The sequence below is a fragment of the Adiantum capillus-veneris genome, chromosome 12 (assembly GCF_014529385.1).
Source record: "Adiantum capillus-veneris isolate H3 chromosome 12, ASM1452938v2, whole genome shotgun sequence".
Lineage (NCBI taxonomy): Eukaryota > Viridiplantae > Streptophyta > Polypodiopsida > Polypodiales > Pteridaceae > Adiantum > Adiantum capillus-veneris.
This window is the reverse complement of record NC_140942.1, coordinates 137,428,705-137,440,108: the sequence shown is the minus strand read 5'-3', so window position 1 is coordinate 137,440,108 and position 11,404 is coordinate 137,428,705. Positions and strand designations below refer to the sequence as shown.

At 39.3% G+C, this 11,404-nt stretch overlaps 1 pseudogene; it reads right to left on the bottom strand.

Annotated features, from left to right (window-relative positions):
- Positions 1–1,421: 1,421 nt before the first annotated feature.
- On the bottom strand, positions 1,422–10,923 carry LOC147446572 (uncharacterized; annotated as a pseudogene).
- Between the last annotated feature and the right edge of the window lie 481 nt (positions 10,924–11,404).

Sequence of the window (11,404 nt, the reverse complement as noted above, 5' to 3'; positions counted from 1 at the left end):
TCCTTGATTTGTCTTTGCAGATCTGTGATGACAGTCATTCTATCCTCTAGCTCTCCTTGAAGAGTGTCAATAACCATCTCCAGGTCTCTAGCCTTAGCACTATGGCTAAGTGTTGATGTTTGCATTTTCTCTATTATTTCATGCATCTACTTGGCATATTCATTTACTTGTAGAATAACTTCATCATTTGTCTGCCAGTCTTTAGGCTCTATAGGTTGTGTTGAAGTTTCAGCTGTTTCTATGTGTTCCTTGGGTTGTTTTGTAACAGTTGCTTGTGGTTGTGGTAGGGGTTCTACCTCTCCTTGAATCTGTGTGGTTGCCTTAGCTGCTTTGTCTTCATGAGGCTTCATGGATGCCTCGGTTGTTTCTTGTCGGGTGGTGGTAGAAGGTGTGGTTTCTACCTTTGTTGCCTTTTTGTCCAAAACTTGTTGTCTCCTCTAGTTCAAGCTCAGGCTCCTTTTATTTGGTTTGCTCGCCCTTAATGGGTCTAACTATCAGTGAAGGGGGAGGGCTTGGCATAGGTTTGTCTTCCTATTCCGTATATGGTGATGATGGTCTAGGAGACATCTCACCCTGTTCGTGTTGGGCTTCACTTTGTTGGACCACTTCAACTTGTCTTTGCTGATTTGCCGCATCTTCCCTTTCTTTTCTTTCTACTTCTTGAGATTCTTTTTGCTTTAAACAGTGAGTCATAAAAAAGTAGCACGATTCGTGAGTTGTCATTTGCAAGGGTGCATCCAAAATTTCACAACAACATAAAAAAGAGCACTTTTTAAGTAGAAAAATGCATTACATAAAAGAGTTTTTTTTCTTTTAATAAAAAATCTAGTTTGTCATATTACTATATTATAGCACTATTGATGGATTCTTGATCTTTAAAAAAGCTAATTATTTTAATAAAAAGACAACATAGGCACAACCTACAATTCTTTAGTTTCTAAAATTGAATATAAAAACAAAAATTTTGATCTTAATGTAGTCCTTAACCAACATTGTCACTCTACATATCAAATTTCATAGACATGGTGCTTTCATAACTACATAAGCAATAGATATACAAAGAACATCCAAGATAAATGTGAAGATATTGGGCTTGCATGCTTGGATTTTCTCCAAGCAAGCTCAAAAAAGCTTTATTCTTACAATGAAACTCCATCACATGCCATATAAACTTCAAAACATTGAGAATTTAAGCAAATAATAAAAAGCACAAATTAAAATAAGTATCTTCACATCAAAATGTCAAGTTTTTGAACATAAACATAGTTCGATGAGTTTAAAGTCATAAAAACTATGCTTGAATGGAAAGATCTTCTTCCTTTCATTCCTTGTCTCCTCTCCCATTGAAGTTACTTGAAGAGGAGTGTCACTAGCTTGCTCCTCAACCTCTACATTATCTCGTTCAAAATCCACAAGATCAACTATCTCTTCAACTTTCTCACTACAGATTGGAGGTTGTGACTCTCCAGATGCATCAAAGAAGCAAGGATCAGATGCCATGATTTTCATTCCCACCTCTTGGAACTGATCTGGTAACTCCTTAAGAGCTGTGACTCGTTGCTCAATAAATACTTGAAGTGGATCACATTCCACAACAACCACATTTTGGCCTCGCTTTAATGCACTAACAGTTGTAGTGCCTGTCCCCGCAAAGAGGTCCATTATCCATTCTCCTCTCATTGAGAGTAAATCAATCAAAAACATCATCAAAAGTTGAGGCTTTTGATATGGATTTATGACTCCTTGTACATCTGCACCGGTATGTTTGAACTTTTTGTAGACTCCTGGTTGTTCAAAAACATTTGTGCAATTCGGTTTCACCCCGCAAAATTATATAATCCTTTACCTAGCACACCTAGAGATGAGTAAAATCCAAATGTAGCAAACTCACAATCCAAGAAAGGCGATCAAGCTTATATCCATGAATGTTTGGCTTTATCCTGGAGAAAAATAGCTCAGATGTAAGAAGAAAGCAAAAAATAACACCTTACTACTAGTGTAAAACTTCAAAGGTTTCACTTACCATGTTAGCATTTGACATGTCATGTTTGAGTCAGTGAAATCTTTTTGCACTGCAGTAATTTGATCATGGGCATGAAAAAATACTAGTGACCAAGAGTCCCAAGTAGTTATTTTTCCAAAATCCTCTATAACTTTTTTATAGGCAGATACTCCATACTTTACATCATCATTGACAGAGTTTGGGGCACTAAAACCATAAGGAGCATCTGCAATGGCTAGTGTGTAAGACCGTGGGGTAACAAATGTGCTCATTTCTTCAACCTTGCCTTCATGAACACACCAATGAGATGGAGACTCATCTACATTATCCGGAATATAAAGTGAGAGACCAGGAGTGATTTCAAAGCTTTGGGGTTGTTGTCTCCTTTGCCTCTCAAGACGCCACCGTGACAAGAACTGTTCAAAGTTGAGAGGGATCTGCTTGATGGATACCCGTGATCTTTGTTCTAGAATACACAACAAAGATATAAGAGAAAAAAAATATTTAATTAAAAAATATAAATTTAAAGTCTAACTAGAGTTGATTTTATAATTTGTAAGTGGATTCTAGAATCCTCAAAGAATAATCTTTAAAACCCATGAAATAAATCACAAGTTAAATAATCCATGGGATTCTAGAATCCAGCCACATGAAAAATAAAAACACTTGAACTTTGGATTTCAAAATCCACATGGTTTTCTTGGGATTCTAGAATCCAAACCCAAAACTAGCAAATGGGACATTGATTTAAGATTTTAAAAACTAAAGGGTCACCTTAGGATTCTGGAATCCAAAGCCACATAAATGTAATGTAAGAAGGCTATCACAAGAGTCCAAAATAATCAAAAGCAATACTAGAAGATATTCAAAGTCATTTTTGGCCAAATAATGAGAAATTATAACCAAGGGGAACAACTCACCGCGTTAGAAAATAGCAACATGTACTTCTCCAACACATGGGGTTTGCTTGAGTCTGGATGGTACTGCACCACCTCGTCCCAATTAGAGCAATTCAATTTTTCAATCATTATTCTTTGCATGTGCAACATGGTCTTTTGCTTGATGATAGACAAAGAGAAATATTATTCATGATAGAAAGAAAAGCATCAATATATATTTCAAATCATTATAGTTACAATCCTTTCAAATTCTTCTCCCATTTGCTCTAGAGAGATGTTTCCACCCTTCACACGTGAGAGTACAACAATAATCAATGATTTTTCACGTATTCCTTGCAATTGTCTCCAAGGTGTTATTTTCATATCTTCAGGGATGGGCTTTGGTGAAACCTCTTTTAAAACACCTTTTCCTTTTAAAGAGGCATGGGACTTGCTTAGCTTTTGACCCTTTAGCTTTCCTTGCTCATGTAGCTTGAAGATCTCCTCTTGTAAGTCCCAAACTTCTCCATCTAGAAAGGCAAGTTGAAAATGTTACCATATACATGTGGTAGTGATGTGTGTAAACGCACTAGGACCGCCGGGGCATTTTTTCCCTCTTTAGGAGGTTTTTTCCCCCAAGCATTGTATATACGCCCATCACTCTAGGGCTATCTATCTTTACATTGCACACTAAGTAGCACACTCTATTGTGTGCCTTGAGCTTCCTTCGTCTTCTCCAAGCTTTGTGTGTTTCTCTGCAACCCTAATTCCAACAATTGGTATCAAAGAAGGTTACGTCCTCTCGGGCTTAGTCGCCAGCTGCTCCAGCATACGCCTACTCACTTTCTCCAATTATAGTCAGGTTTGGTGAGCGTTCGCAAGTTGAGAAATTCTACACAAAATGACGAAATTGCTCAAATTTCTGATTTGGGCTTATTTCGGCCTTCGTTTACACTATAGGTAGGTCTTCATAGGCAATCCTATCATTTTGTGTAGAATTTTTGACAGTGCCAATTTCTGCATAACAGGTGCCTTACAGTCTTCTACGGTTTGTGCTATATAGCACGTGTTGTTCCTGCTCCGTTTCTCCTATTTTCGAGCATTTTTCACATCAGAGGCAGCATTTACCATGGCTGACAACAACACAGATGTCTTCAATATGTTTGTTGTTGAGGAAAGGTTGGATGGAAACAATTACCCTATGTGGGCATTTATGACGCAACATGTTCTTGTGTGAAAGGGCGTTTGGAATATTGTGCAGGGCATTGATGTACGTCCTAGTTCTGAGGATGTAGGCGATGTTGAGGATGTTTCAGGTCTTGCTACAAGGATTGCTGCTATTAGAGTTGTTTTGCCTACGGTAGAACAAGCTCGTTGGGATGTAAAGGATACACAAGCTTATGCATTGATTGCATTGTCCATGAAGCGCACCATTGTTCCTCACATCCATTCAGCAAAATCTACAAAACAGGCTTGGGATATTTTGGATGGTCCTTATGCAAGTCGCAATGAGGATTAAATTGCTTTGCTGCGTAAAGAGCTGGAGTGGAAGATTATGCATGAGGAAGATGATATGGACACTTTCCTTGCTAGTGTCAAGGATATCAATGAGCAACTTATTTATGTAGGTGAAGTCATTTCAGACAGTTCCCTTGTGCAAACTGTTCTTGATGTCTTACCAGATTCTTCTTAGACTTTTGCTAGTACTTGAAGACTTATGACCCAAGGAAATTTTGAAGTTGTCAAGTTTGATGCATTATGCACATTTCTATTGCAAGAGTCACTTTCTAGAAAAAACAGGACTAGGCAGCATGCAGTTGAGCAGGCTTTTATTGCTTCTGAAAAAAAGGGTGGTAACAACAATACGGCCACTTCTTATGGTTCTGCTGCGAGTGGAAAAAATTATGTTCCTAATGCTTCTGCTCGCAGCAATTCGTCTAGAAATTATGGTGCTAAGGGCAAAAAGAAAATGCATTTACATTATTGTAAAGCTAATGATCACTTGGTCAAGTAGTGTCCTAAGTTCAAGGCCAAAGAAGCTAAGAAGAAAGAGGGTGGTTCCACTGCAAATGTTGGTTCCACTACAAATGCAGCCATTGTTGAGTCTTATGTAAAAGGAGACTGTGTTGCTGATGTTGATCCAGAATGGGCTTTTAGCGTAGAGTGCACTTACAATCTTGTTGTCCATGATGCATGCTTGTTAGTTGCTGCAGATTCACATGTGTGGTATTTCAAAAGTGGTGCTACAAAGCACATTACCTCACATCATGAATTGTTCACCTCTCTCAAGTCTGTCCCTCATGGGAATTCAGTCGCTTGTGCCAACAATGCCTCTTATCAGGTTCAGGGAGTTGGAAAGATTGTGCTTACTACTCCAAATGGTAGTTCCTTCACACTTGTTGATGCACTTTTATGTATTGGGATCAAGAAGAATCTCTTGTCTGTAACCGCACTTGCTAGACATGGACTTGTAGTCAAATTTGTGGATGACAAATGTACAGTTCATGATCTCAGTTTTGGTGATGAAATTGTTGCATCTGGCCTTTTGTGCCGTGGGTTGTATAAGCTCACTTTGTATGACAAGTGTGGACAAAATTTTGCAAATGCTGTAGCAGATTCAAGGGCTATTTCAAATGCAAAACTTTGGCATGCACGTTTTGGTCATCTGAATTTCTCCAGTTTGCTACGTTTGCAGCAATTTAATATGGTTGCTTCTTTGCCACCTCTTGAAGCACCTGTCAAACATGCTTGTTAAGGCTGTATTTTGGGTAAGATGCAGCATTCTAAGTTTCCAAAGGACGGTTTAGTTCAGGCCACATGCAGGTTGCAACTTGTGCATAGTGATGTTTCTGGGCCCATGTAAACTCCATCCTTGGGCAATTACCTTTACTTTTTGACTTTCATTGATGACTACTTCAGGCATGCATGGTATTTCCGCTTAAAGTGAAGTCTGAAGTTTTTATGTGCTTCAAACAATTCTGGCTATGGCTAAAAATGTCTTGAAATGTACTATGCGAACCCTCCATTCCGATCAAGGGGGGGGGGGGGGAGTATATGTCTCATGAATTCAATGGATTTATGGCTAGTCGGGGGATAAAACACAAATGTAGAGTGCCTTATACACATCAGCAAAATGGTGTTGTTGAGAGGAAAAACAGGTCACCTACAAAAATGGCACGATGTATGGTCAAAAGTCAAGCTTTGCTGCATTCTTTTTGGCTTGAGGCCATCATGTGTAACACTTATGTACTAAACAAGTGTCCTACGAAAGCTTTTCAATCTATTACTCCATATGAAGCATGGCATGATAGAAAGCCTTCTATTGATCACATGCATGTTTTTGGCTGTTTGGCATATGCTTTGGTGCCACAAACGCACTGCAGAAAATTGGATGATAAGGCTATCAAATGTATTTTTGTTGGTTGTAGTGCTAAAAGCAAAGGTTACAAATTGTATCATCCGCAAACAAAATGAATTCTAGTTTCATGGGATGTAGTGTTTGTGGAAGATTCTATTCAGCCCTTGCTGTCATGTACTAGAGACAGTAATGTAAGCTCACAGGACATTTATGACACTTTGTTGCCTCTTTTCAGTGGTGGAAATATGAATGTAAGTTCCAATGAGGAAAATGTACAGCCTATGGGGGTTTCTAAAAATGTTACAGATCAGCCTATTACTGATGCAAATGTACATAATGTACTTGATGAGGAAACGACTGAAAATGAGCAGGCTAGAGGTATGCCAAAATGGCTCGTGCACACTTTGTGTGACAATAAATTGGATGCACCTTTGTCTAGTCGTACTCGTTCAGGCTCTCACCATGCATCTTATGCATAAGATTGTTATGCTTTGGCTGTGTCTAGCTTACATGATGTTGAGGAGACTCTGTCTTTTGATGAAGCACAGAATTTAGAAAATTGGATGGTTGCCATGCAATCAAAATATGATGCACTTATAGAAAATGACACATGGACTTTATGTGATTTGCCTCCTGGCAAAAAGTCCATTGGTACGAAGTGGGTTTACAAGTTGAAACGCAAGCCAGACGGTGAGATCGATCGTCATAAGGCTCAACTTGTTGCAAAGGGTTATGCACAGAAAAAAGGCATAGATTATGAAGAGACTTTTGCTCCCACTTGTCGTATGACTATTGTACGTTTTCTATGTGTATTGGAATCTCATTTTGGTTGGGATGTACATCAATCAGACATTGTTACTCCTTTCTTGAATGGTGACATATTTGAGGAAGTTTATGTAACGCAGCCTCACGGTTTTGTCATAAAAGGATAAGAGGACAAAGTGTGTAGATGTAAGAAGGCTTTCTATGGGCTGAAACAATCTCCTCGTGCTTGGTATGAGAAAGATGACACTCATTTGGTCAAACAACGGTTTTGTAACAGTCCAGCAGAAAGCACATTGTCTGTAAAGCGTGAGGGTGATGTACTTCTCATTGTGGTTCTTTATGTCGATGATTTGCTGATCACTGGACCAAATGAGAGACATATTGCTGAATTTAAGGCTGATTTGAATTCTACTTCCAAGATGAAAGATTTGGGATTGTTGCATCATTACTTGGGTATACAGTTTAAGCAGTGTGATGCTGGTATTTCCTTGTGTCAAAAAAGTTACATAGAGACATTGTTGTGTAAGTTTGGACTTGAGGATTGCAAACCTATTTCCACTCCCATGGAAACAGGTTTGAAGTTGAGTCTACATGATGTTGGTGATCCTACTGATGTCAATCTTTACCAAACTGCTATCGGCTACTTCATTTGTGAGGCTGAGTACAGGGCAATCTTCACAGCTGCGGTTGAGTGTGTATGGCTCAGATGCCTTATGATTGATTTGGGTGTTGGACAGGACACTGCCAACACTGACAGTCAGAGCGCATTAACAGCTGCAAGGAACCCAGTTTTTCATGCTCGCACAAAGCACATTGAGGTGTATTATCACTATGTTAGGGAAAGGCTCTCAGCAGGAGAGATCAGCTTGGCTTATGTGCCAACATAGGTTAACCTTGCAGATCTTTTCACAAATACATTGTCTCGTGAGAAGCTTGAAGCTTTCCGCAAATCTTTGGGCTTACTCCCCTTTGTGTAGTGATCATGTGCTCAAGGCATGGCACTTCCCTTTACTCATGTGCCAGCTCTCATTCACCGCATCACTCCAGGCGGGATTTGTTACCATATACATGTGGTAGTGATGTGTGTGAACACACTAGGACCGCCGGGGCATTTTTTCCCTCTTTAGGAGGTTTTTTCCCCCGATCATTATATATACGCCCATCACTCTAGGGCTATCTATCTTTCCATTGCACAGTAAGTAACACACTCTATTGTGTGCCTTGAGCTTCCTTCGTCTTCTCCAAGCAGTGTGCATTTCTTTGCAACCCTAATTCTAACAAAAAATAGATTTCATACTGTTTAGTATTAGGCTTTTGACTTGCTCCACGACCACCTTTATTTTTCACTTCAAGGCCACACTTTTCACAAAATGCTACTTGAAAATTGTCATCGACTTTTCCACCACGCTTTATAGTATCAACCCACTCATTATGAAAGAATCTTATCTTTTGAATGAAATACATCTCCAAACAAAAGTCCAAGTCAATGTTATGGTCGAGGCCAAGAACCTTTGCCTCCTCATCAGTTAAGCCAGCATACACCCAACACATGGCCATTTTGTATGTGTCCACACGCTCATACTCTGCAGCAAGCTCTTGCTTCCTAATCAATGAGTGAGTGCCCCCAAGAACCCAATATCTATAGGACTCAGCATTGGCCTTTACCCAAGAATTTTTTGTAGGACACTATTGTCTACGCACCAAAACAAGCAAAGGTAACACAATGGCATTTGGCTTGTTTTTCATTTTGAACTTTAGGTTATGAACATGTGCTCAATAACTGCACGAACCTCTAAGGGTCGTTTTCTTGTGCAAGGATCCACAGGTGGACGTTCAATTACACTTATGGGCAAAAATATGGGCAAAGGATCTACCGTGTTATTTTGTTTTAACCCTTTCTCTCATAACATTTAAAGATCTTGAATCTCCTATATCAAGTAAAGGGGCACCAGGACCAGATGAAACAATCTTTGATTCAAGAAGAAACTTAGACTCTTTTGGTTAACCTGACTTTTTGCTTTGTTTCTTGCTTGTAGCAGGGCTTTGGATCACTATTGAGGGGGGCATGTCCCTTTGAACCTCTTCATCACTAGAAGAACTTGAATTTTCTTCCTCCTCTCCTTCTTCTTCCTTGTAGTCGCTTGAAGATGTCTTCTTTGAGCCAAAAAATCTCTCCATCACTTCAGTATAGGCTCTCCCAAATGTCTACAACCATAAACAATGAATTTCCTTGAATATCTCAAGCTAAAACACAAAAGATAAAAAAGGAACAATAAAAATTGAATTCTTACCAAGTCTCGTGTTTGCATGGCATCAATCATCAAGTCACTTGTGCTTACAGGATTCACTTCAGTGATCTCAAAGTCTTTCAATAGAACAAGAACAACAAGGAGACTTGAGTCATTACGTTGAACAAGAAAATATATCCTGTTTTTTCCTTTGTGCTCTTTTACTTTATCAATGCGCCCAGCAAGAGTAAACTTATTGAAATCACTTGAAGGTCCTTTATGTTTTGTAACAATTAAAAAAGGAGTTGTTGAATCAATCAATTGATTTTGATCCCCAGGACACCCAATGCAAAACGCCCAAGCATGCCCATATTGGGTTTTTGTTTGGAGGTGATAACAACATACAAGTGCCCACCTAGCCAAGGCGCCCGTTGGGGCAGTCGGCCAAAGTTTGATGTGGTCACATTATTTTTTCGATGTTTAATACATCAAACCCTGTAAAAGCCTAATGACAATCGTCTATGTCAAGTCTAAGTCAAAGATGTAATTTTTCCAATGATGTATGTAAAGTTCCATGAGAAGTTGGACGCCAGCCACTTTAGAAAAACCTAGGTATATAATACACTAAGGTTAGTGGGAAAAGGAGATTATTTTTTGAAGATAAGTGACTATTGCGTTACGCATAGAGAACTACCTCTTTGCTCCGACTTGTAATCATCGCTTCTGTGGCTACGGTAATCCAAATTCAGTTTTGTTTCTTGCATTGTGTTCCTCTTACTCTGCTCTTCCATTCAAGTGTAAGCATTCAAGATTCGATGAAGGTTTCAAACGCATCCGTTTAGGCCTTAAATCGCTGTTTTGAGTGTTTATATGCATATTTTATGTTGTTTTGACCCTAGGAGAGGCTTTAGGGACCCAACAACGACCCTTCAGGATCATCCATTTACTGTTTTTGCGTAGTGTGGGACGAACGATCACGATCTTTTTACCTCTCCAGAATGCTGTGACAGTGATAGGGTATGTTCCTAATAGTCCCCTGTAGCTTCCCTTCAAGTTTCGTGCGATTCCGATATGATTTGCATGGTGAACGGGCGTGATGACTGTAGATCTGTGTAGAAGGACATAGGCAGATTACTTGGCTTTAGTGCGTTTGATTTGCTTATAGAGGTAGTAGTTGCATCTCTTCGAGTTCACTTCATTAGGATTGACACCCTAGTGAGTTTCCATGCCTCATCCGAGTCGCTTCCCCTGTATTGATAATTTTATGTTGATGCTTGAGAGCTATGCTATGGACGTCCGTCACGGCGACCCGCAAACAGTTTTGCAGGAACATTACACCAAATATTTGTTTCTTTTGAGCTTTGAAGGGTTATTGCTTTTCCTGTAGGTGTGGGTTATATACTCTTGTCCTTTGGCTCCTTCTGGTTATGCTCTCTAGTGAGCTGAGTCGACGGGTCACGAGGAAATTGTTATACAAACAAGAAGCTCCCGACGAGAAGAACAAATAGGACTTCTAAAAAGTCATGTTGCTTGAAGGCATGGGCTTCGTGGTGCAGGAAATTGCTGACAAGACATTAGTGTACCTAAGTGCCCCTCTGAGCTTGAACCTAGTTGAGGTTGACTGGAAGTTTGCCGCTTTGAAGTCACTTTAAGCCTTTTACTTGCTTGAAATTGTTGCGAGTGAGATGCCATGACCTTCAAAAAAGACACAATCATGACAAAGAAAGATTAGCATATAGACAAAATAAAGTATAAGAATGCATTACGATGCCAAACAATGAAATAAAAGGTGTAGAATCTGGGTTTATAAAGAGCCTCTTGTAGTCATATCAAGAGTGAAATGTAATTTAGAATCCATGAGATGCAACAAGATAAGAGTTTAGGATTGTGGAAACCCCCTATACAGGAAAGTGTTGTGTGCTATCTAGAACTTAGTAGAAAGTTAAAAAAATGATGGTTTGGAACTTCAGAGTATGTATGGTAAGGATAAAGAAACAAATATTTTTACAAACACGTCTAGACTCAAGTGGACTCTAGAATCCATTTGGAATACCAAAGAAGCACGAAGGGGACATAACAATGGAGCATATTGGTCAATGTTAGAAGAGCAAAAACGACAACAGGACGATGGCGAGTGCATGCTATCTCAAAAAAAAAAATCAGAACGAACTTG